The sequence below is a fragment of the Neophocaena asiaeorientalis genome, unplaced genomic scaffold, assembly GCF_003031525.2.
Source record: "Neophocaena asiaeorientalis asiaeorientalis breed wild unplaced genomic scaffold, Neophocaena_asiaeorientalis_V1.1 scaffold26, whole genome shotgun sequence".
NCBI classification, from domain to species: domain Eukaryota; kingdom Metazoa; phylum Chordata; class Mammalia; order Artiodactyla; family Phocoenidae; genus Neophocaena; species Neophocaena asiaeorientalis.
Genome location: NW_020173108.1, coordinates 2,578,751 through 2,600,004, shown reverse-complemented (window position 1 = coordinate 2,600,004; position 21,254 = coordinate 2,578,751).

Below are 21,254 nucleotides of genomic sequence, written 5' to 3'. Positions count from 1 at the left end.
ATCATGCAATAATTATTTTAAAAATTATTTTCCATTTTCTTTTTGACACTCTTTCTTTTTAAACATGAAGTTGGCAACTTAGGTCCAAAGACAGTAAAAGTCAGAGTTTTGCAGCTGCTAGCCCCGTTTATGTGCTCCGGAGCTGCAGCTAACCCTACAGTATTGTTGGAAAAGAAAATGCTCTCACAGGGAATGTGCGAAAGACATCCTGACAGGAGCGTCATGGATTAAATGCTGTATTCACAGCAAGGCTTCATGAAGGCAGAGCATCAGTCAAGAATTTAGTGGAGCAGGGGGAAAGGATTGCGTTTATCTTGGCAAGGTCTATGTTATCACAAAAGAAGACTGTGGGCCGGTGTAGACCATAACCATGCCTCCCGAAATTGCCGAAGTCAAGGAAAGGGTGTAATTGCCATAATTGTAAATAAGTGGCCCAGAGAAGTCTGTATTGTATCATAGGGGTTTTACATACATTTAAAACATTGAACAGATTGTTAAAGATCAATTGAAAATAATAGAAAAAGTATGAATGGGTAAATCAATATCTGTCTCTGTGACCTTTCCCTTGAATCCTGCCATGGATGTAGCCTGGTCAGCTGGACACAAAGCAGTCTCCAGCAGTTGAGAAACCATTTACACCCTTCAGAGGCTTGAACCTGGATTTTAACGGCTAATTTCAATTATTATGAAGCCAGTCGTTTTTGTTCTTGGGACAAAAGGGACTGGAAAGAAGACGACACTCTAAAAGTTTTACAATAGAGATTGTGCTAGAGAGAAAGTCGAGGCAAAAAATAAAAAAGATCCAGAAAGGAGATGAGAAACAAGGGGGGAAATAGAAGAAAACACTGAATGCACTAAAAAGGATGAAGAAGAACCAGGAATCCTATCTTGGAAAAGTTAGGGAGAACGTGGTTTATTCCCATGTTAGTATCTAGAAAACAGCTAATATTTGGCTGTTCTCATTAGCTGAAATAGGCTGACTGCCAAATCTAGATGAAAAGTGAAAAATGTCATCAGTTATCCAGATGTTTCCAAATACCTGAATTTTTGACACCAAATAGATAAAACATCTCAGTGATCAACTGAACTTTTTGCTTTGCTTGTATAGATGTTGACATCACGTGACAGCCAAAGATGGCTTGACACCTGTCCACATAAAATAGAAAATAGGTTTCCAACTTGAACCTGTTTAACATATAACAACACTCAGGCAGCCTCTATAAGCACGTGTTTGCTCTGGCTCTGACACAGCACTGTGCATATCGGAAGGAGAATTAATGTTAAGCACATTATCATTACCCATGAAAAAAGGTGACAGTGTTTTGAAAGATACTGCAAAATACTGGGAAAGAAGAAGAATGCCTCTTTTCAACAGATGACACTCAACTCATGCTCAAGAATTTGAAAAATCTTTTTGATTTAATTCTAATCCTTGGGAATGGAGCTGGTGAAAAAAACACCTTAAAACGAGGATCTGCAAACCCTTTCGGCAAAGGACCAGAGAGAAAATATTTTGGGCTTTATGGCCCCTATCATCTCTGATGTTACTTCTAAACTCTGCCGCTGCACCATAAAAGCAGCTGTCGACAGTACATACATGAATGAGCATAGCTGTGTTCCAGGAAAACTTTACTTATGGACAATACAATTTGTATTTCATGTAATTTTCATATCACAAAATATTCTTCTTTTGATTTGTTTGCAACTATTGAAAAATATAAAAACAATTCTTACCTGTGCAGCTGTATAAAAGCAGGTGGTGGGCTGACTAGTTTGCTCTGCCCTAAAATAGGAGAGATTTAGAGGAATAAAAATGCAATAATAATAGTAAAGATTTACAGCATGTTTAAAATTTGCAGACACTGTACTAAACACTTCCCATGTTTGCTCTATAGCAATTTAATCCTCGAAACAATACCATGAGATGGATACTGTCATTTCTTCAATAGACAAAGAGGAAATGAAAACTCAGAGATTTCGAGTAATAGAGCCACTGTGTACAGTTGTGTGGATGGCTTACTGCACATGGGCGTCTAGTCATGTGAGTGGGTGGGTGTGAGTCAAAAATGGGTCCTCACCCTCCTTGGGATTTCATCTGCCCAGAGGAGCGCCTGTTTCTAATTTGCCCGGAAGTCATAAGGGCCAGTCTTTCAAGTTGTTACATGCTCAGGTCTACGGTGGTGTTTAAGTGGCTGATCAGAATTTGAACCCAAGACTCTCCATCTAAAAACTCTGCTATACTGTTGAAGCAAATTCCTTGTGTCCTTTTGAATAGATTTTGATGTTCCAGAGGTAATTTTTGCACACATCTTGTTTGTTTCTTTATGAACTCTGTCTTCCTTCCTGAGAACTAACAGATGCAAGTTCTCTAAGGTGGCTTTGTTCCTGCAATTAGCTCTGTTTGTCTTTGTAGCTGCCTTTTGCAGCAGTGAGTCAAAGTGTCAGAGGACATAAAACAGCAGTAGCACCAAACGTTACAAGAATGAAAACATTCTGAGGATGGAAACACTTGTTTTCTCTTCACTTCTGTAATTCTTTCCCAGCCCAAACCAAGACAATACATTTCCAGTGGGACTGAGGTGAACAGCAGCTTAAAATAGCAAACTACAATGTAGTTCACAATTTTGGCCTGTAACATTACTTAGATGGAGTGAACTGTCTTATGCCCAGTATGTTCAGATGATTGTGGGCTCAGCTAGATAGGATGCTACATCATAGTTCCCAGCTTGCCAAAAGGAATTCCACTCTTCCAAACATGTTCTTCCACTACCTTAGGCACAAATTTCTTTCTCCGTCTACCCCATGCAGGTCTTTACTCCCTTCTTTCCTGGATTACTGAAATGGCTTCTCATATACTCTGCCTCCTTCCAATCTCACTGGCTGTCAGTAGTTTCTCACATAATTTCATGCTCATCTTAGAACATAATTTTTAAAAAACAATTTCACAGTCCAGTTTGAGACTCTGTGTTGGCATCTGGTCTCCTGTAGTATCCAGTGCAAACCTGAGCCAGGCTCCCGAGACCTACAGGGCTGCCCACCTTTATTTTTCTGGTTATCCACTATTCCCTCAATTCATTCTGTCAGATTATCTCCTTCTTATCATCACCCTTGAATGCATATGCTCGCTCTCCATCTGAGTCCTGGCTCCAGCTTTGTACATCCTAGCGTTACACCGTCCTGCTGAGGTACCACGTCAGGTACCCACCTTCTCCGGAGGGCTTCTTGTGGGTCCCCAGCTCCAAGTCATATCTCCTACCCCACATTCTGTCATTTAACTGTTTTCTGTGTTTGCTGCTCTCAGATTCATTTTGTCTCCGTAATCTGCGTACTGGAAGCATAAGCACTTAGGGTAGAGTAATGCATTCTCCTTTAGCAGCCCCAGGATCCAACCCCCAAACTCTGCTACACAAGCAATACTTCATCGTTTCGCTTTCTGTAGCTCAACCTGAGAATTGACTGATGCGCCCGTTCTGTCAGGCCTGTGGAGAAACAAGGCAACAAGCAAAACACAGCTAGATTTTAGTTCTTCTTGGGCTGCTCTAAGCCCTACTCTGGAACTGTGCCATGGTTCTGGGAGCTTCCGCAGAGCCGAGTATTGGGGAGGCGGGGGACACTGGGTCCTCTGTTAGTGCTCCAGACCGGGTAAGTCTGAGAGCCTGTCATCTCTGTCCGCAGCTTTAATACTCTTCTGCTGTTCCCATGTCATGCTGGGAGCCCAGGAATCTTCGTGAAGGCTGTTTATATTTCTGTCAATGTGCACAATGTAGCCATCCCTTTCGGGGCTGGCAGCCTTCCTAGCGGGCTGCTTAATGCAAGGCGCTGCTGTCTGCTCTTGGGACTGGTCCCGGGCCCCCGCCTCTTCCACGCTTCCCCAAGCCCAGGGAACCGGGAGACTTTAGAGGAACTGCTCCATTCCTGTTTCTTCAGGATGTGAAGAGAGAATCTCTCCCGTAGGTTGAGGCTTTTGGAAGACAAAGACACAAAAGCTTGTGGTTTGCCCTGTTTTCCGCTCTGCTGTGTGCCTGTCCTGAATGAGTGGAGATCTGATCTGGTGCTGGAATGGGGTGGGGTGGGCGAGGTTTACTGGGAAAGAAGGAGAAAACGAAAAATATGGGGGTAAAAAAGTAAGTGAACATTTTAAAATAGTAACCATCCACAGGCAATTTTTGTTGTTTTCTATAGGGCCTTCCCAGCATTAGTGATGATGCAGAAAGAGCTTAATAAAGACTGTCTCATGTAACTCATGGAGCTCATGATTTACATGTACAGTGAAAACAAGAGAAGCATCCATTTCTAGCATCTGACGTTTTAATGCGGTATTGTGTTTTGTTTACTTTTATAGCTGGATTAGGCTTAACTAACACGGTTACCATGTAAGCAAAAAGATATCCTCTTCCAAATGGGTGCTTTTTCGTCCTCACATCACATCCTTGTCTGTAGAGAGGAACGAGGAAGAAAGGTAGGATCTATCTACAGAGGACTTTGGCTCTCAGTGACATCAACAGGTAAGTAGGTGGCAGCGAAGTCTGTGCACGTAACTGGCAGGAAGGAGAACTCTCTCTGTTTACCTAATTCCTCGGCGTGAGTCACTTGCAAACACTGTCCACTTAGCTCTGCCAGGTACGACCCTGTCTGAACATCCTGCTTCATCCAGTTGAATCCTAGGTATGTCTCCTGCTGAGTTTCAAAGGAAGTTACGAACGAAGAGTACTCAGGGAATGCCCAGTATTGGTAGTGGGAAATTTCTACGACAGCCTTAAATTAAGGACCAAAAAGGCAAGCACGGCAGAGGGTGATGAGGCCGGCACTGGAGCCAACCTCTGGCTTGAGTTGCAGCTCTTATGAGCTGTGGGACCTGGGGTGGGAGCACCGTGCGTAACCTCTGGTGCCTCTGTTTTCTTCTCTGAAAAAATGGAGGTATATGGAATAGTATTATAAGATTATTATGAAGAGTAAATGAGTTAATTTGTCAGCTGCTTAGAACACTGCCAGGCATACAGTAAGCACGATATAGTGTTATTATTATTATTGTCAGGTCTCTATTCTTTTTTGTCTGTTATTCCTTTCCTGATCACACCTAGGAAGACTCGAAAATTCTTTACAGTTTAGCATTCTGTTCAACATAATTGGAACTGTAATAGTGACTTACCATGATCTGTCATTTTAGGAGGCTTAGGCTTGTGGTCCGCTTAAAGCCATTACTCTGTATACAGTTATTTATTTATTTATCTATGGCTGCGTTGGGTCTTTGTTGCCGCGCGTGGGCTTTCTCTAGTTGCGGCGAGCGGGGGCTACTCTTTGTTGCGGTGCACGGGCTTCTCATTGCGGTGGCTTCTCTTGTTGTGGAGCACGGGCTCTAGGTACGTGGGCTTCAGGACCTGTGGCGCATGGGTTTAGTTGCTCTGCAGCCTGTGGGATCTTCCTGGACCAGGGCACGAACCCGTGTCCCCTGCATCGGCAGGCGGACTCTCAACCACTGCGCCACCAGGGAAGCCCGTCATTTAAATTTTTAATGTCTAAAAGCATTTTGCTCTCTGCTAAAAATCTCATTTTGGCTCATTATGTTCAAAAGGACTGGTTTTGTTTTGTTTTGTTTTTGCTTGTTTGTTTTCTGTATTAACAGCAAATATCATGATTCATACCTGTCTTGGCCACCTGGAATTATAACTGGCCACAGCAATAAGTTAGAAGCTCTACCTTTTGCTAATTAAACTAGGCATAACTTTAAAGGGCTAATTAAGTGCACATAAAGGCTTATTCATATATTTTTAAAGTAATTCTTTATGGTGTCCTGCTTTTTAAAGAGAATGTTGGTGGAATTAGGCTTTCACAGCTTGGATGTGTGTTTAGATACATTCATTTTTGAATCCTAACTAAGCTGATGAACTAGCAGTGGGTACACACTTGTCAAGGGGGACACGCACTTCAGCCCTTTGGCCTGCCAGCCCCCATGTGATAATCTGTTGTTCTCAACTGTTTTCCTACCACGTCACTCATGAAGAAAGATGTTCACCCTGAGGACGGGCTCTCATGTGCACCTTGTACATCCACGTTTCCTTAACCATTCCCTTCCGCTGAAACAAAAACACATCAAAATGCAAGTAAATGGGGCTTCCCTGGTGGCGCAGTGGTTGAGAGTCTGCCTGCCGATGCAGGGGACACGGGTTCGTGCCCCGGTCCGGGAGGATCCCACATGCCGCAGAGCAGCTGGGCCCGTGAGCCATGGCCACTGGGCCTGCGCATCTGGAGCCTGTGCTCCGCAACAGGAGAGGCCGCAACAGTGAGAGGTACGGCAAAAAAAAAAAAAAAAGCAAGTAAATGAGGGATGTATTTTTGCAGGCATGAACTTGAATCTGCTCTAATTTATAAAAAGAGAAAAGTTATTCTCAAACTTTAGTTTTTGTATTATTCAGGTAAGGCTAGATTATGCTGCAATGTGAAACAACCCTTCGTGGCTTAACACAACATTTTGTTTCTTACTCAGTGTGAGCTTACAGTGGAGGGGTCCCTGCAAATCACCCAAGGACCCCACTGACAAGATGCCATCTCGAAGCAGCTCACACAGTCACAGAGCTGGGCGAAGCCAGCATCACCAGTCCCAAAGTCGCTCTTAATGTTTTTACCCTGACATGACACACATCATTTTGGTCCCCATTTTATGACCAAGATGAGTCACATCGGCCGTGCAACGTGCCAACAGCAAAAAGTGGTCCTATCATTCGCTCATGTGAAAGCCCAATGACCACTACAGGTTTAAAAAGAGAAAAATTATTAGTAACAAATGAGCTCTATTGTACCTCATTGCCCTGCTCATTAATAGTACCTTCTGCTAGCCAGTAAAACTCTGTCGGGCAAACCCATAAGCTGAGGAAGGTGCTTCCTGGACCATTTTCTCTATGTTTGCTACTTGGAAAGAAGAACTTTTTGGATATTTTGCTGATGCTGATTTGTTGCACATTCTGGTTTAGCAGAATTTAGAATTATATGTGTGTGTGTATATATATATATATATGCAAGTGTTGCATAAACATAGGGCTACTTTATAATGTATGCTCAAACCCAAAAGATGAAAATAGTCCTCCAAGAGTACAATGAAGAACCAGCCTGAAAACCTCAGATCTCCTTTCTATAAATACCCATATATGTATAGTTGTAATACTCAGGAAAACCCTGGAAGCGGATTCACTAAAGTGCTAGGAGTGATTATATCCGGTTATAATAGTGAATGGTATTACACTTTTTATTTTACTTTTCTTTGTATTTTCTAAATTTTTTATAACATCTTAAATAGAAAAATAATCTCATTGCCTCATCAGTTAGGTGAGACGGCTGAAAAGCAATTGTGGAAGCAGAATTCCAAGATGGCCCCAAGTCTCCTGCCCTCAGTGTATGTGCCTTGTATAATCCCCTCCCCTGAGTGTGGGTGGGGCTGTGACTATCATGGGATATTACTCCCATCACTATGTTATGTTATATGGCAAAAGAGATTTTGCAGATGTAGTTAAGGCCCCATATCAGTTGATTTTGACTGAATCAAAAGGGAAGTGATCCTGGCTGGGAGTGAGCTAATCTGGTGAGCCCTTGCAAGAGAGGAGAAGCAGCAGTAGCAGCAGTAGCCCTATTCTCCTGGCCTTGAAGAAGGAAGCTACCCTGTTGGGAGAGGAGGGAGCCATGTGGCCAGGACCTGAGGGTGGTCTCTAGGAGCTAAGAACTAAGAGCCATCGCTGGCTGACAGTTGCCAAGAAGCCAGGGGCCTCAGGAGTTCAGCTGCAAGAAATGAAGTCTGCCAACCAACAGTGAGCTGGGAAGAGGGCTCTACACCTCCGAGGAGATAGCAGCCCTGGCTTACACCTTGATTGCAGCCTGGTGATGTCCTGAGCAAAGGACCCAGCTAACCCATGCCCGGACTCCTGACACCTGGGCATTAAGAAAGAATAAATTTGCGTTGTTTTAAGTCGCTAAGTTTGTGGTCATTCATTACACTGTAATAGAAAACTAAACAGCAATGCCAACAACTGCCAAAAGAGTCTACGGAATAAAATCAAGAAAAAGTGAAGATGAACAAGTGTTTCAACTAGAAGTCAGAATTGCAGTTAGCTTTGTGGAGAGGTACTGGGAAGGGCAGGAGAGAACCTTCTGGAGTGCTGGTGGTTGTCTACACCTTGCTGTGGTCACTTGATCTGGGCATTGGTGTGTACACATAGGAAAATGTGTTGCACTGTATACTTAAGACTTGTGTGCATGTAACATATCTCAATAAAAAATAATGAACTAAAAAAATAAAATAAAATAATGAACTAAGCCTAGTGAGCTTGGTGTCAATCATTACCAAAATTCTGTAGGTAAAATCTGTGTGTCTTGTGCATGGTAGGTATTCGAAAAATATTTGTTCTTGTGGTAAAATATACATAACATAAAATTTACCATCTTAATCTTATTAAGTGTACAATTCAGTGACGTTAAGTACATTGGCATTGTTGTGCAACCAGCAACACTGTCCATCTCCAGAACTTTTTCATTATTCCAAACTGAAAAAAATATATTTTTATTGTTGAGACTCCTGGCTCTATTTTCTTTTGGCTGTGTAAACAGGTCACGAAACAATACAGGATGGTCAAGGCACTGTTCATATTATGCTTTGTTTATGTGTGAGTTGACATGTGCTCTGACACGCTTCTAGGTTTTAGTGGAGTAAAAAATTCTTGGAACATGGCCATTTATTTTACGCAATTTTATAAACTAGGATTTTTGTAATCCCTTTCCAGCCCCACTTTTCATCACTTTCTCACTCATTCTCTATTGTAACAAGGTATTTGTTATTCTCAAAACAAACCAGGACCATTTGACCCTTGCCTGGGTACCTGCCCTGAGATGCTGTCAACGTCCTTCTATGCCTGGCAGATTTACTCAGGTAACTCATTCAGAACGTCTTACTGTGCACGTACTCTGTCCTAGGTGCTGGAGACACACTGGTGGACCAGCCTTAATCCTGCCTTCGTGGCATTAAGGACCGAGAGGGAGATGGACACTTGTCCTTTAAATTTTTATTCAGATATCAGCTCCTTTGTGAAACTTCCGCACCTGCCTTCCTCTATGGCTGCTCTTCCTGTCACAGTTGCCTGAGGCTCTTTGAGCAATATTATACATACATTCCCCTTCAGACAGTCCCTCCCTGTATCACATTTATTTATATCCTTGTCTCCTCTACTTAACTGAAAGTTACTTAAAAATCAGGCTCTCCCTGTTCATTTCTGTGTCCCGTGTACCCAGCACACTGCCGGGCCAGGGTTGACACTCATTTACTATTCCCTGAATGACTGAGTTGGGTGTGGGGTAGGGATGCTAAGTGTATAATTAAATTGCAAACTCTACCTGAGGATCATGGCAACTGAACATCTGTAAGTTACTGAAAAGTTCAGTTAATAGTTCAATAGGTAGAGAAAATGCAGAGGGCACTTTTAGAGTCTCCTTATGATGGATTTATATTATTAATCAAACAGAGGTCTGTAGGAACCTGTGAACATGTACTTCCTCCTCTAGAAATCAGCTCGCTTTCTTATTAATGAGGTTGGATATGGTATAGTATAAATCTCCTGATGCTTGCTCCACTCTTAGACATACTAATGAGGACGCGCCTATGAGTGTGTTTGTGGTGGGGAAAATAACATCAAGACTTTGCACCCAGTTTTTTAAGGATTGTTATTGGCATACTAATTAAGTAGCTGAGTGCATTAAATAAAGAGCATGTCACTGCAGAAGTTATTAGCGATTCCTTGTGTTTCTCCACATCACATCTTGTAGGGGAGGGTGGAGAGTATGGACATTATCTCCCATTTTCAAGTTTTCTGCTTCCATCAAAAAGTAATCACAGAGTTCAGAGAATTTTCAGAGTTCCCATTAACTGTGGAAAGACTCTTTTTTTTTTTTTTTTTTCGGTACGCGGGCCTCTCACTGTTGTGGCCTCTCCCGTCGCGGAGCACAGGCTCCAGACGCGCAGGCTCAGCGGCCATGGCTCACGGGCCCAGCCGCTCTGCGGCACGTGGGATCTTCCCGGATCGGGGCACGAGCCCGTGTACCCTGCATAGGCAGGCGGACTCTCAACCACTGCGCCACCAGGGGAGCCCTGGAAAGACTCATTTTGATACAAGACCCCATAGTGATGCTTGTCCCCTTTATACTATGTGTATTTAACATTTTAAAATGTGGATGATAGTCTCATTAGCTAAGAAAGAGCGTATTCTGAAGACATATCCTCAGACTTGATGATTGTGCCTAGATTATTTACTAATTTCTAGAAAGAGAGAAAAGGGTAAGATAAGTCCCTGAGTCATTGTTTTATCTTCAGGAAATGATTTGTGTTCTTCCTGGAAGTGAAATTTGCATTGTTTTTTATACAAACCCACATGCTTAGTCAGCTCTGTTTGTATCCTGCCTGACTATAGTTAATGATGGCAGAATTGAAACACAGTAATATTAATTTTACCGTATATCACCTACTAGTTTATTCTTTGAATGTCAGTACAAACAAAATTTTTCAAAAAGCACATGGAAAGCATTTGTGTGTGTGTGTGAATATGTTAAGATGACTTTTAAATTATTTCATGAGTATTGAAACGAAACAGTCTTCCTACAAGAAAGCAGGTGACTTAGTCTAACAGTTTCCTTCTTTCCCTTTTGCTTCTTTGTATGTTATGGACATAAAAATGTAGGAACAAGTTATGATGGGTAAGTGCCAGTGGATTGATTAACTGATTGGATGTGTTTGTTTGGATTGTGGCTGGACCAAAACTGGGAACTGAGGGCCAGAAATGGGCACTGTCTTGGCCAGTGTCACACAGCCAATTAGTAGCATAGACAAGACCAGACCGTCAGCTCCAACTGCCAATGGGTTCTCTTTCCACTGGAGAAGGAGACACAGTTGCAAAAATTTTTCCCCTTTCTTTGCTTTTCTTATTTATTTTTCCCCATATGTTTTCCTCCATCTGTATCTTGACACTGTGTATATTAGTAGTGATAAAAGAACTCACTTTTGTTTTCATTTCTGTTTCTCTTGATGCATCCAATTTTCCCCCCACTGGGCTCCCAGCTAACTGTTTCCATCCCTTCTTGTCAATATTCTGTTCCCAGGGAGCTGGATCTGTTTTCGATGTCTTCCTGGCTGAAATCAAGACAGCAGGAAGGGTTGCAGTGTTGACTCTCTCTTGTTTCTTGTTTTACCGTGAAAGTTGGGGGAGGTAGGATGGTGGGAGGGAAATCTTAAATCATGGTAAGAAACTCTTCCCTCCCTTTTCTTTTTTTTTTCCAGGTCTCATTTTATTTTTTTCCTTTTTTAAAAAACATTTTATTGGAGTATGGTTGATTTACAATGCTGTGTTAGTTTCAGGTGTACAGCAAAGTGATTCAGTTACACATATACATATATTCCTTTTCAGATTCTTTACTCATATAGGCTATTATAGAATACTGAGTAGAGTTCCTTGTGCTGTACAGTCCTTGTCGGTTACCTATTTTATATATAGCAGTGTATGTTAATCCCAAGCTCCTGGTTTATCACCCCCCCAACCAGGTTTCCCCTTTGGTAACCATAAGTTTGTTTTTGAAATCTGTGAGTCAGTTTCTGTTTTATAAATAAGTTCACGTGTATCATTTTTTAAAATTAGATTCCACACATGAGTGATATCATATTGATATTTGTCTTTCTCTGTCTGGCTTGGTTCACTCAGTACGACAATCTCTAGGTCCATCCCTGTTGCTGCAAATGGCATTATTTTGTTCATTTTTTTATGGCTGAGTAATATTCCATTGTATCCATGTACCACATCTTCTTTATCCATTCATCTGTGGATGGACATTTAGGTTGTTTCCATGTCTTGGCTATTGTGAATAGTGCTGCAGTGAACATTGGGGAGCATGTATCTTTTCGAATTATGGTTTTCTCTGGATATATGCCCAGGAGTAGGATTGCTAATTCATATTATAGCTCTATATTTAGTTTTTTAAGGAACCTGCATACTGTTCTCCATAGTGGCTGCACCAATTTACATTCCCACCGACAGTGTAGGAGGGTTCCCTTTTCTCCACACCCTCTCCAGCATTTATTGTTTGTAGACTTTTTGGTGATGCCCATTCTGAGGCGTGAGGTGATACCTCATTGTAGTTTTGATTTGCATTACTCTGATGATTAGTGATGTTGAGCATCTTTTCATGTGCTTTTTGACCATCTGTATGTCTTCTTTGGAGAAATGTCTTCTTAGTTCTAAGTGGAGGTTTTCCCGTCGCACCAGCTGCCTTGCAGAACTAACTCATGGATCAGATCGCATTTTCTTTGCACTGCATCACCCAGTTACCTTCTCTTCAAGACAGGCACCTTGGCTGGAGGGAAGTGGGGTAGGGGAGGGGGTAAGCACTGCAGGGTGGGGGAATGTATCCAGCATGTCTTGGAAGAAATGTACCACTGAAGAGCAAACTCTCAAGATTTGATCCCCTGCCCTTCCACCTTTTAGGGCAGGCCTGGGTAAGCCATGACCCCTTTGTGCCTTGTTTCCTCATCTACAAAATGGGGACAAAAATATCTCCTTCCCAGGTTAGAGGTGAGGAGTAACTTAAGTGCTTGGCACAAAGCCTGTCCTGAAGGTAGTTATGATTTTTGGAGTGACACCAATAGGCAGGACGTAGTTTCTTGGGAACACTCTCAGTTTCTCTCTGAACCAAGAGGTCATGGATTGGAGCTCTGTTTCAACAAGTTCTCTTTCTTGGAGTTTGGGGTAGGAGAAAGTTCGTGCTCCCAGGAGGATGAAGGAGGAAGATAGTAAGACCCAGGTTGGATGTCAGGGCCTCAGTCAAGTGGTCTGAGTCCCAGCCATGCTCTAATTCTCAGAAAGAGCTGCAGCACCAGGCTGGAAACAGATAAAGCCCAGAGACCCACACGTAAGACTCTGGCATTTCCGAAGCTACTTCGGTGTGTGCAGTTTAAAATTTTCAACACTGGCTTTTCCTGCCTGCTTTGGTGTAGAGGTGGCCAGCATTATACAGCAAGAATGGCTGCAGGGCTTCCCTGGTGGCGCAGTAGTTGGGAGTCCACCTGCCGATGCAGGGGACGCGGGTTCGTGCCCCGGTCCGGGAAGATCCCACATGCCGCGGAGCGGCTGGGCCCGTGAGCCATGGCTGCTGAGCCTGCGCGTCCGGAGCCTGTGCTCCGCAACGGGAGAGGCCACAACAGTGAGAGGCCCGTGTACCGCAAAAATAAAAAATAAAAAAAAGTATGGCTGCAGGGCTGTGCAGATCCTCAGCTGACCTGGAATCTCTTATCTCGGAGACACTTCACGGGAAGCCTCTTTAGGGCGTTTGTATGTTGTACTGGGCCCAGACTCCCAGCCCCATGCTTGGTCCTCAAGTCTTGGTCAACCACCATGAATGGGCCTCAGCCCAGCAGCTCTCACTGTGAAAGCCTTGTAAGATGTACATGGTGCCTCTTCTTTTCCCAGCATTGTTCTGTGTGGACCAGACTTATGGGCTTTAATTGAATCAGCCCCCTTTCCTGTGCTCCTCCCACTGTGATGAGAGGGAGAGTGAGGCTCACTATAATATAGTGTGGAAGAGATAAGAGGAAGCGGAACCCAGGGTAAAAATTTGTTTTTCTTGTTGCCATATTTCTTTGCTTGTTATAGGTTCTTTGCACCCTAGAGCTCTTGTCAGCGACCCATTTTGTGAATGGAGACATTTCTGCTTTGAAGTCGTAATTTATCCTGCAAGAGCTGCTAAAAGAAGCACTGTTAAACTCAGATCTGAGTGTAGGCTGGGAATTGTAAGTCACCTCTGAGCACTTGGGTAAATTGCAAAGAGTAGAATCCTTTTTACCTTAGGGAGTCAATTTTAACTTATTGCTTTTTCCTCTGAAGATAGTTTTCTCAAACATTTTCTCCTCCTTGCTTTCATTGCAAATTCTGACTTAGGTTGTACGAATGAGCCATTTGTGATTTATTTATGACATTTAATTTGCTGTTAAGTTAACTGTGACTACCTTATCATTAACCATCTAGCTAAACAAGAGTTTAAAAAATTAACCTGTGGAAGGTCTAGGGGAACACTATATTTTTCCAACCTACTCCCAAGACAATTACAGTTACTAACTAGCCATCTCTGTTCCTAAGCCTTAGAGAGAAAATATGGCAGAGAGGGTGAGAATGTGGACACTGGCAACCACACGCCTGTATTCAAATGATGACTTTATTACTTATCAGCTCTGTGACGTAGGGTAAATTACTTGACTCCTCTGTGCCTCAGTTTCCTCATCTGTGAAGGGAAGTAAAGCTCATACCTTTCTCCTGGGGTTATTGCACGTAATATATGAGTCAAGATACCCAAAGATTTTAGAAGTTGCTTGACACGTAGAAAGCAAAATGTAAGTACATCTTTTTCTTATTAAATTGTCGTGTAGATGTGTAATATTTGAGTACAGAAAGAAAGACATCCAGATGGACCAGGAAAGCATATATTTGTAAAAACAGGTATCTTTTACTTTTATGGTTTGATTAATATTAAAATGGCTATGAGAAGCAAGTCAGATTTAATCAAAGGTGATCCTAGATTTAGTCACTGAAAATGTTTTGTTTTTTGTTAAATTAAATCAGAGGCATAAACTATTTAAATCTTCTGGGTCTTATTACAGTGCTCTTTTGAATGTCATGTTTTAAAGTTTGAAAAGAATGTCTTCAGTGTGTGAGTTTGCATAATACAACCATCTGACTGAATAGGGCTATATTAAGTGGCCGGCCAGACTCCCTGGGGCTCCCCCCAACCCTTCCTTACCTTCCCACACGCTCTCAAGAGGGACATGTAGCACATGTTATGCAAGCTCTACAGGAAAGAAAGATAATAAAAACACATCTCTGTCTCCATATGTTACTGCTTTTTCTACACACTGAGTTTTCAGGGTAACTATCTTGTTAAATTTGTCTGTTGCTGACAAAGCTATTCAGGATTAAACAATACCCGGTGTCATTTGATAGGTGGCCAAATTTCCCTAAGAGGATTCTTTTGGAACCCCCTAAAATGTCCCTGTGTTGCAACCCACAGAAAGTCACAAGAGAGCAGCTGAACTGTGCGACTGAGTTTTGTTTATTGCATGTATACACATGCGTGTGCACACATATGAGCACACACACACATACACACACACAGAGTCCTTGTGCCTTATTCCTTCACATTTTTTCTGGGATTGGTTAGTGAAGAAATTTGGGTATAAATCTCTGCTAGTTTGGGGCCATGATTGCTTTACGTTTCCAGGAGTTCAAATGCATTACATTCATTCCTTAATCTTCACAGTGTGCATTTAGTAGGGCTCTATTATACCCGTTTTATTATCAGAAAGTCCAAGGAGAATTCTAGGGATTTGGCCAATATTGGCAGATTAATCACCTGGCAGTCACAATTTGGCCATGTGCACTCAAGCCGCTCTTTAATTGCTTGGAAGCCCCCAAGGGAAGGTTATGCAACTTGAATTTATCGGGGAGGTGGATATGGGGGAGAGGTTTGCACAGTCTTAACCTGGAGGCTCAGAGTTCTGTTTCCAGGATGGTTCCCTTCCTTCTAATCACACAGGGAAGGCCAGGTCCTCCTGTATCTTGCTTTCAGAGCTCACATATATCATTGTCTTCTAATATGTATCATGCCGTAATCTCATATTGATTTTTTAAAATTAATTAATTTATTTTTGGCTGCGTTGGGTCTTCGTTGCTGCACGTGGGCTTTCTCTAGTTGTGGCGAGCAGGGGCTACTCTTCGTTGTGGTGCACGGGCTTCTCATTGCGGTGGCTTCTCTTGTTGAGGAGCACAGGCTCTAGGTGCACGTGCTTCAGTAATTGTGGCACGTGGGCTCAGTAGTTGTGGCACACGGGCTTAGTTGCTCCACTGCATGTGGGATCTTCCTGGACCAGGGCTTGAACCTGTGTCCCCTGCATTGGCAGGTGGATTCTTAACCACTGCACCACTGCACTACCGAAGTCCTGATATTGATTTTTATCATCGCTCGAATAATTATCTCCACCCAGAGGGCCAGAACTCCACAAGGAGAATGTTTTACTAATCACTGTGTACCCAGTCCAGTGCCTGGCCTACAGTTGGTGCCTAATAAATAATGACTAGTTGAGTGCTCTCCTCTTTGTACATATTTCTTGTGCCAGTTCTCAGTGTCCTTTGTAACACCACTGACTCAGTTAGTGCTGACTGGGGCCAGACGTGATTCAGGGGCGCAGAGGGGCTGAAATGACCACATAATCCTCTAGGCAGCCAGGGAGGTGTTCCATCAATCAGTACTTTAACAAGAATTTATTAGATTTGAACCATATGCTTACTTTGTGCTCAGTGTTAAAAATCGAGGGAAATATTGTGAAGAATAATAGTCTCCTTGCCTAGAGAATTTCAAAATCTAGCTGGCAAGATGAGTCTTTTACAAATATCACAATTAAAGGCTAATCAAAAAGAGAAAAAACCAAAAAACTGAGACTGATTCTAAGGGAAGTAAAGTTTCAGAGAATGGAGAGATGAAGGTATTCTGAAATGGACAGAAAAAGTTCGAATGGAGTTAGGACCTAAGTAGGAAAGATGTGTAGGATTGGGATTATCAGGGGGCAGAGTGAGACTTTCTATATGGGAAGGGGAGACCCAATGAGCAAAGACACGGCGACTGGCATGAACATGGCTTATGTGAGGACAGGAGAGGCCACTAACCTGACTGGAGTGGAGTGTGCTTGAGAGAGAGGAGGAGATCATAGCCAAGTAAGTGATGGAGAACCCTGACAGGTGGTCTGTGATCCTGACTCAGCCTGGTCAGGCTGGGACTTTTATGCTCAGGGTGGCAGTGACAACAGTTGGAGCAGTAGTGGAGGTTGGAGGGAGCTACAGGGGCTCGTCCTAGCACCTCCACGCCACACTCTCCTCTTGGTTTTGATTTCATTACAATCGGCACTCAATTTTTTGACTTGAAAACTCCCCTTGATGAACCAGCCTAATCTCTTTACAAGGGAGTGGTTTTCAAACTTGAGTGTGCATCAGCACCCTTCCGGGATCTTATTTTAAATGCGGGTTTCTGAGACCTGTCCCCTACCCCACACCCAAGTTCTGATTCCATAGAATAAGACTTAGGGAGCTGCATTTTTGCAAGAACCCAAGGTGCTCCACAGACCACACTTTGTGAATATTGCCCTAAGGAGTAAGTGGTCCAAGGAGCAGTGAAAACTTAGAAGATGGACAGCCAGCAAAAGGCGTGTGTAATAGAAGCAAACTGCACAATTAGCCACCGTGACGTTGTTCATTGATGAAATGTAAACACTATCCAGATAATTCTTAGCTTTCCCATCGTCTGGGGCCTTACCTTAATTTGATGACTAGGGCGATATATATATGATAGACACTGAAATGATCCAATTTCCAGAAGCTCTGGTAGTGAGAAAACGCAAGCTCACCTTAATCTGGGGACATCCTAAGAGCAGCCACTTGAATTTATGCTTTGCTATCAGCTGTTAAAAAAACTACAATTAGTAGCAAATTACAGTCAGACCGACTTTCAAAAGAACTGGTTACATTCTGCTAGGAAACAGTTTGAAGGATCAGATTCGTGCTGCCACTAAATCAAACAAGCTCATCTGGCTCCTGAGACTTGGGCCTCCCAACCCTGCAAAGTCTGTTGAGTTGGATTCTCTTTCAGCAAAAAGCGCAGCTTCGGGCTTTGGTATTCTAATCAGTGTTCACTCATACAATGGCCCGATCTGCTCGGGGAGGATGCAGAGAACTCACGGGCAAAAATGCAGAATGGCAACACTGTGTGTTCCTTCTACATCTCCAGATGGGAAAACTGCCAGGGACTCTGGTGCCCGATCTGGTTTCTTCAATCATGTGACGTAGCCTCTCTGCAACCCTTGATGGGAAGTAGAGAGGTCCTTGGAGGTAACACAAAGGAGGGGAACTCTTTTCTGTCAACTGTTCTTTCATTCAATCCACATTGGAGAAAGGGCAGACAGTGCAGAGTAGAATCATGCCACCGGGCTCCCTATAAAGTCACGTCATTCGAGAGTGATGATTGGAATGCTGTCAGCTGACATAGTCCGGTACAGAGTTGGAAGGTGGGGTGTGCAGGTTGGGGTCCAGTTTTGAATGGATCAAGTGAACCTTCTCAGAGTTAGAATTTGAGGAAATTGTAAAAGGTATTTCATTTTTTTCTATCACAGCTCTGGGGTGGATGGGTGGGGGAAGCCTCCACGGTAGTCGTTTTACCAGAAATTTGTTTTGTGTTTCCCACTCTCCTACAGATTTACAGTGACAGCACAGCCATTTCACCCGAGATAAAAGCAAAGGAAAGAACTCTAATAGTGAAGGAAACATATTTTAGAACTAATACCACTCTGTTTTTTCAACCTGCCGGCAAAAAACTGTTTGGCTTCATTTTATGTGATGCTGGTTAGCTGGAGTCAAGGTCCATTAGGGAATGTGCGGAGCCTTAAGGTTAGAGAGCCTTGTATCTTAAGGTTAGAGAGCCTTGTATCTTAAGGTTAGGTGAGTCCAGTGCAGCTGTCTTGACTCATCCTTGCCCAAGCACAAGCACCTATAATGCCTGGAGTTAGGGAAACAAAAGCCCCCACCTCTGTGAATCTCCAACTAAAGGCACCCACCGAAGGCAACCTTCGACTCCCCCCAAGGCCAATACAAAAGAAGGGAGAGAATGTTGTTGAACTAAACTGAATTTGAATTGAAAGCCAACGCCCTCTTCAAAAATGTAAAACATTTTGCTTGCTTAGAATATCTACCAGGCACTGAACGGGTGGGTCACTGGCGGTTCTCCAGGACCACCCAGTCTCTAACTACCATCCAGGTATCTTCCAGTTTCCAACTCAAGATAAAGGAGAGACACCTATCCTAAAAGACATCTTGCGTGTTTTCTTCTTTTATTCTCTTTCTTTGACCATTCTCCCTTTACAACTTACCATGGATGAGTTAGCTGTCATAAGGGGTAGCTAGAGATGAATTCAGTGTCTTCATGTCCTATATGATACGCCGAGGTAGAAAGTGTATAAACATAAACCCAGGGCCTCACGTCTCCTCAGCACTTGAGGGGTGGAGGTAGGAACACTTGTCTTCACCCTCCTGAGCTGGACTGCTGGGAATAGGGTGGATATGCCCATTCTGACCAAGGCCTGGTATTTTTTTTCACTCCCTCACGCACATCATATCAGCTCTGTGAACAGCTCTGTGAACATATCATGAGGAAATGAAGGCTCAAAGAGGTTAAGTAATTTGCTCAAGATTGCACATCTGGGAGGAACTGGGATTCGGATCCACATCTGACTTGGCCCGGGATTGTTCCATCATACCACATCTCTAGGGCCCTGTGTAGAGCACTGCCCAGGCCTCTAGAGATGGGCAGCTGTGCATGTGGGATGAGGGGCAGAGCCGTGCTCTCAGAGGACAAGCCCGTCACCTCTGATCCTTGATGCAGGGGAGAGGCTGTATGTGTGTATGTTTGTTGGTCCCGAAGGACAAAAACACAGGTGAGACGGGCTGTTCTGCTCAGCAGGCACTGCTCCTAGCCACCTGCCCTAGTTCTCTCCACTTTGAGCATCTTTTTCCCCTCTGAAGTGCCATTGGAGGAAAAAGGATCTTGCAGATCCTTTGAATAATGACACTAGTGTTGATGAATCCTATGAATAATGACACTAGTGTTACGTGTTGCATAAGCTGCCTGATTGCATAGGGCCAGCAGGGACCTGGGTGGGACTGGGGAGGTGGGGCAAAGGTGCGGTGCAGGCATCTTCTTTTCTTTAGGGGGATGACACTTAGACCACCCTGCCTGTTAGGCAGATATGCGACAGGGCACTGGTTCTCATGCCCTTAGCAGAGAAGATGCTTTTGTTGAAGCACTTTTGTTCACTTTTTCTGGGTATCTGTTTAGAGGCTGGTTTCCTCCCCAGGTGGCCCTCTGAACGGAGGTGGGAAAGGAGATGAGTGAGAAGGGAATTTACAAGTATTGTCAGGTGCAGTGTGTCAGGCACAAGGCTCCCAGCTTCACCTGCACTTTCAGAACCAGAGAAGACAGGGCTTGCTACCTCTTGGCCCAGAAGACTGACTCGGATCCTCTGCATTGGTGTGCTAAGAGTACTGTGAGAAAAATGTTTTCTAACGTGGGACTTTTCTTGGAGGAAAACCTCTGAAGAGGAAAACCCATAATCTAGTTAAGTTGTCATTTCTTCTTTCCTTTTGCTTGCTCTAGGCCTTCATTCATTCCATCTGTCTTTTAGACATTAAGACTGTAATTAATCCCACTTTTTCTCTATCTCCGGAGATTTAACTTTAGCTCATTTTAAGATGGCATATTACCAACCCCTTTTTCTTCATCTTTCCAAATGTTTGCAAACTGGTAGGACGATTTAAATGTGGGTAATCTGGAGAAATGTTGGCTTATTCTATCCAAACATGGATTTTTTTTTTTCCTAAGAGAGTACAGAGTGACTTTTTGGAGTTCAGAGGAAACTAAAGTTATTTTATTATTTTACACAGGAAGACGAAACCCTGAGAAAGAGCAGAAAATGATATAAGAATAACATCAGACTGGGGTGGAAGTTTCTCTACGTTTCCACGTTCTTAATTACACGAACACTCACCGCCCTTTTCCATAAAACCTTGTTAGGAATGCTGACATTGCTGCTGCTTTGACAAGGGTGAAGGGTCAATCCACTGCCATGAGTTTGACTTGCAGGATTATTACTGGAAGAAAATCTATACAAGTGTGCTTTTCGATGGCCACGGCAGACTTTTTAATTTCTTTGATAATTCCTTACTCTTCTGTTTTGGTACAGCTGGGACTGACCTGCTTTGTTCCTTCATTACAGGGTTTTGCTTAGGTATTAATAACAGGAGAAGGAGGCCCTGATGCTCAAACTCGTCCCTGAAACTCAGCAAGACTTCTCAACTTCAAATCCCCAGACCAGCTTCATGGATTTTATTTATGTATTCATTTATTTATATGATTTCTGGTGCTGAGACACGGATGAAAAATTAAGACATAAATTCATCAGCAAGACCTAGAGGAGAGCAAGATTAAAATTTGAACCCCTGAACTTCCAGGCACCTCCTGCCACAGAAATAACAAGATCATCACTGAACTCCACAAACAAAGGGAGCTCTCTCTCCTCCCCCAACAGCTGGTGAAAAGGCAGGCCTGAGAATACACAGGCTCAAGACATCACTCAGAACATCCCAAACCAA